Source organism: Beta vulgaris, chromosome 6 (genome assembly GCF_026745355.1).
Source record: "Beta vulgaris subsp. vulgaris cultivar EL10 chromosome 6, EL10.2, whole genome shotgun sequence".
Taxonomy (NCBI): domain Eukaryota; kingdom Viridiplantae; phylum Streptophyta; class Magnoliopsida; order Caryophyllales; family Amaranthaceae; genus Beta; species Beta vulgaris.
Window position 1 is genome coordinate 50,386,376 of NC_079207.1, and position 6,003 is coordinate 50,392,378.

Genomic DNA, 6,003 nt, shown 5'->3' on the forward strand with positions numbered 1-6,003 from the left:
ATACGTTTACATAAACGAAATCATATAGCACACGCAAAAGCGCAACACTTATACACTCAAGCTTCAACATTCCTAATTTCCGATCATGAATTCTTAACCACTAATAATCCCAAATCAATTTCGAACTATCCCAAAGACCTTTTACCCTCGCTAGGTAGCCAACTAGGCATACGGTTGCAAGGTTGCTCTGATACCATCTTGTAACAGCCCGCTCTTCCGAGCTGCTAGCAAAACACACTTAAGATCCATAAACAACAACTAACTCTTAATTAATCAAATCGGAGCGGAAAAATATCCTCAAATACACCAATACTTGACTAAAATTCCCAAATATTATGTACAACGCAATCTAAATAACTATTCTCAAACCGACTATCTAAAATACAAGCTTAATCCTTAAGCCACTATGACACCTTAATCTTGATCCACTTCGAATTCTGAGCTCTGTATATCAAACCTGCAAATTAAGGGGAGAAATACAAAACAAACAAAATTCCAAAATGAGTGGAAAACTCGTAACCTTTATTTCAGCCCGTTATAAACATTTTATTTCTCAAATCATTTTCATCTCGTTACAACGCTGGCATAGCTCACTCTCTTAAACAAAGCAGTGGCAAGGACAGGCATTGGACAAAGGACAAACGCTGCCTCCAAGGTTCGTTATGGAGCCCAGCAATACTACCCCCAAGGTTCACAATCCATGGAGCGTAGCCGACCGTATCAGGTCAAAAAGTAACCATCCTCCACCCATACCTTGCCCACTTTCTATTTCCAGTTCATAAACTAAGCCAGCAAAACAGTTGCGTATTCATAATCAATCAATGACACTCATCATCACATTCATATCAATGGCCATAGTACGAACTTATATATGAAAATAAAACACTCCACACACATGGGCATTAGTAAATGATTTTACTGAACATAAAAGTTACCTGAATCGCAATCCAATTCCTTAATCTCCGAATAATACTCCACTCCATGATCATCCTCCAAGAATCACCTCATAATTATAACGATATTCAATAACCAAACTTAAACTAATCTAAAATAGAAATCATAATCACAACTAATTCCCAATTCGGAAATTATCGACCTTTAACATCCCATTTGCATAATCCTTAATCCATAATTATAACTAGCAACAACGCACTAACAACCACTACAATAGACAACAACCACCCAAAATGGCACAACAACACCAATACAACAACGCATCACCACCAATAACAATTATAATAACAGCACCACCTACACCTCCACCACCAAACCTGAACAGAAACCAATAACTACTACTCCAAGAATTTAATATACCAACAATAACGACAGCACACAACAAGAAACAGAGAAGAGGGAGGAAACAAGCGGCAACAGCAACAACAACTACACAACACCGACACCACGCATCAACACAACAACAATAAACAACAACTTAGGCTAAATAAGACTGGAAATCAGAGTTTCAAGAGGAAAAGAAAGAGGTTGATATACCTCTGCTCACAAGAGCAGCGACGCCAAGAACATAGAGGGGGAATTTCGAAGCTCCAGTGCACATCAGCGAAGCTCCGGCGAGGCTGCAAGGCACGGCAGCAGCGGTGCGCAACACCATTGGCCACGAACAACACCACCAAATAAACAACAACAATAACCACAACAACGGCGACGGCAAACAGAGGCCAGAGAGGAAGAACACGAGCACTACACAAAGCTGCAACGAGTTGAAACGGCAGAGACAACGACGTAGTGGAGAGGAAATCCGACGAGGGCTAAGTGAACCGGCGAGGTAGGACAGCAGCAGCGCGACGACAACGGCACAAGTTTGGCGGTCGGTCGTCGGTGGGGTATCGGGGAGGATCCGCTAGAGAAAGCGAGAGACTTGGGGTTTGGGGTTTTGAGACTTGAAGACACGGGAAAGAGAGAAAATGAAATTGGGGTTTTGGTTTATCCTCATGACCGACAAAACAAATAGGAAAAGAGCTTTGTTTAGTTACTTTGAAAACTAACCGACAAAGGTAATTTGGGTTTGGGTTTCTATTTTAGGCAAAATACGACTCAACTAGTTGCACAAAATTCAAAATATAAAATAATATTAATAATAATAACCTTATAAAATTAAACATATAAGTATATTACAAAGACGACAATATAATTCAACTCCAACTCAAATAAGAATTTCCGAAACATAATTAACTTAATGAATATAATTCGCATTTAAATAAACATTCTTAAAAACAGGGCTATTACATACTACCACCCTTATTTAAAGTTTCGTCCTCGAAACTTGAAAATAATGATTTAAATAAAACCAAAATCTCAAACTCATAAGATATCAGGTATCAAACCTCAATTCTACCATCAACTTCTGTATCTCCACTTCAACTCAATATCAGAATCGAGGAGCAAAGAAAACAAAAGGGGCAAAATTTCAGTATAGGATTCCAGACTTCTTATTCATAGAAATTTCGTTTGAAATTTGTTTACGTAATCAAATCATATAATTTTTTCTCATAACACATAACAGCATTAACAACACAAGACACTATACGTTTACATAAACGAAATCATATAGCACACGCAAAAGCGCAACACTTATACACTCAAGCTTCAACATTCCTAATTTCCGATCATGAATTCTTAACCACTAATAATCCCAAATTAATTTCGAACTATCCCAAAGACCTTTTACCCTCGCTAGGTAGCCAACTAGGCATACGGTTGCAAGGTTGCTCTGATACCATCTTGTAACAGCCCGCTCTTCCCAGCTGCTAGCGAAACACACTTAAGATCCATAAACAACAACTAACTCTTAATTAATAAAATCGCAGCGGAATAATATCCTCAAATACACCAATACTTGACTAAAATTCCCAAATATTATGTACAACGCAATCTAAATAACTATTCTCAATCCGACTATCTAAAATACAAGCTTAATCCTTACGCCACTATGACACTTTAATCTTGATCCACTTCGAATTCCGAGCTTTGTATATCAAACCTGCAAATTAAGGGGAGAAATACAAAACAAACAAAATTCCAAAATGAGTGGAAAACTCGTAACCTTTACTTCAGCCCGTTATAAACATTTTATTTCTCAAATCATTTTCATCTCGTTACAACGCTGGCATAGCCCACTCTCTTAAACAAAGCAGTGGCAAGGACAGGCATTGGACAAAGGACAAACGCTGCCTCCAAGGTTCGTTATGGAGCCCAGCAATACTACCCCCAAGGTTCACAGTCCATGGAGCGTAGCCGACCGTATCAGGTCAAAAAGTAACCATCCTCCACCCATACCTTGCCCACTTTCTATTTTCAGTTCATAAACTAAGCCAGCAAAACAGTTGCGTATTCATAATCAATCAATGACACTCATCATCACATTCATATCTATGGCCATAGTACGAACTTATATTTGAAAATAAAACACTCCACACACATGGGCATTAGTAAATGATTTTACTGAACATAAAAGTTACCTGAATCGCAATCCAATTCCTTAATCTCCGAATAATACTCCACTCCATGATCATCCTCCGAGAATCACCTCACAATTATAACGATATTCAATAACCAAACTTAAACTAATCTAAAATAGAAATCATAATCACAACTAATTCCCAATTCGGAAATTATCGACCTTTAACATCCCATTTGCATAATCCTTAATCCATAATTATAACTAGCAACAACGCACTAACAACCACTACAACAGACAACAACCACCCAAAATGGCACAACAACACCAATACAACAACGCATCACCACCAATAACAATTATAATAACAGCACCACCTACACCTCCACCACCAAACCTGAACAGAAACCAATAACTACTACTCCAAGAATTTAATATACCAACAATAACGACAGCACACAACAAGAAACAGAGAAGAAGGAGGAAACAAGCGGCAACAGCAACAACAACTACACAACACCGACACCACGCATCAACACAACAACAATAAACAACAACTTAGGCTAAATAAGACTGGAAATCAGAGTTTCAAGTGGAAAAGAAAGAGGTTGATATACCTCTGCTCACAAGAGCAGCGACGCCAAGAACATAGAGGGGGAATTTCGAAGCTCCAGTGCACATCAGCGAAGCTCCGGCGAGGCTGCAAGGCACGGCAGCAGCGGTGCGCAACACCACTGGCCACGAACAACACCACCAAATAAACAACAACAATAACCACAACAACGGCGACGGCAAACAGAGACCAGAGAGGAAGAACACGAGCACTACACAAAGCTGCAACGAGTTGAAACGGCAGAGACAACGACGCAGTGGAGAGGAAATCCGATGAGGGCTAAGTGAACCGGCGAGGTAGGACAGCAGCAGCGCGACGACAACGGCACAAGTTTGGCGGTCGGTCGTCGGTGGGGTATCGGGGAGGATCCGCGAGAGAAAGTGAGAGACTTGGGGTTTGGGGTTTTGAGACTTGAAGACACGGGAAAGAGAGAAAATGAAATTGGGGTTTTGGTTTTATCCTCATGACCGACAAAACAAATAGGAAAAGAGCTTTGTTTTGTTACTTTGAAAACTAACCGACAAAGGTAATTTGGGTTTGGGTTTCTATTTTAGGCAAAATACGACTCAACTAGTTGCACAAAATTCAAAATATAAAATAATATTAATAATAATAACCTTATAAAATTAAACATATAAGTATATTACAAAGGCGACAATATAATTCAACTCCAACTCAAATAAGAATTTCCGAAACATAATTAACTTAATGAATATAATTCGCATTTAAATAAACATTCTTAAAAACAGGGCTATTACATAATTAGACAGAAGTATTTATAGTAGGGATTACTTAGAACGTGGGATTACATGTATTAGTGGTAAAAATATTTTCCCATGATGTCCCTCAACTAGAGAAACACGTTCCTTTTAACACCCATGATCTCCACGATCTTACTTAAACATGTGTTATGAAAATTTATTACTTTCTTAACTTCAACCACCACTTATGCAGTATAAAAAAAATCAGATTGAATGAAAAAATGGTTTAATTAATAAAACTGAAATTAAATCCTTTAATCAAAATATTATCTTCAAAAATAATTTCCTTAAAATCGAAAAGGATATTTATTTTCTAATAAAATAAAATCTTTTCCTTAAAAATATTTTCCTAAAAATTAGATTTTTACTAAATAAAAATGATCCTGTAATTAAGGCTTTAATCAATTAAACGTCATTACTTAACCGTTATACTGATTCAACCTATGTCTAGTTCCTTTCAAAACAGTTAGTTCCTCTAACTCAATATAACAGTGCCACTTTGTATGTTCCTTATAGAGGAACAGATACTCAGCCTGATTTTAAATTGTCATAGTTTCTTACAATTCTTACTTGTTCCTTTACATTGGAACTAGAAACAAAAAGCCTTGCTTTGGTCCTCTTGTTCCAACGCTTCTCTAATATAATTCTTTGAGCATCTTAACTTTTTTTTTTTTTGAAAGAGAAATTTAACTAATGGAAGGCCAAACGACATCTACAATAGATATTGAAGAAAGACAAGATATAATTAAATAAGGTTAAATCAATTTCGTCTTCGAAGAAACTATAATGAACCAGATCGAGCAATACAGTGCAACCCCCTTGTATTTGCTGAATCAAACAGCTATTGATGAGGAAGTCTATCATTCTGAGATAGTTTGGGAAGAGCATTCTTGATTGACCATGTTAACTGCATCCGAGATTCCAATACCTTCAAGTAGACTTTTGAACGTCAACCAATAAGAACAATTTCTCATACCTAAAAACAAAACAACCACACTCATAACTCTCATAGGGGAGAAGGAGATCTCCACAACAGAGACTAAAAACCCCATAACAGGGTTTGAAGAAATCTCATAAGGAGATACTAATTTATTCAACAAAATAAGAAAATAAATTAAAAACTAAAAATAAAAGGGAAAAGGTGGCTATATCATTGTTACCCTGCAAAAATCCATTCACTTAATAACTTGTTAGTTCATTACTTAGTCTGTATC

General features: G+C 37.2%; 1 long non-coding RNA gene across 1 annotated transcript; it reads right to left on the reverse strand.

Moving 5' to 3' along the window:
* Positions 1-292: 292 nt before the first annotated feature.
* On the reverse strand, positions 293-1,937 carry LOC125499014 (uncharacterized). The gene is made up of 2 exons (XR_007275675.2): positions 936-1,937; positions 293-457 (listed from the first exon to the last, which is right to left on the reverse strand). It is a non-coding gene; the product is annotated as an uncharacterized LOC125499014 (long non-coding RNA).
* Positions 1,938-6,003: the final 4,066 nt, after the last annotated feature.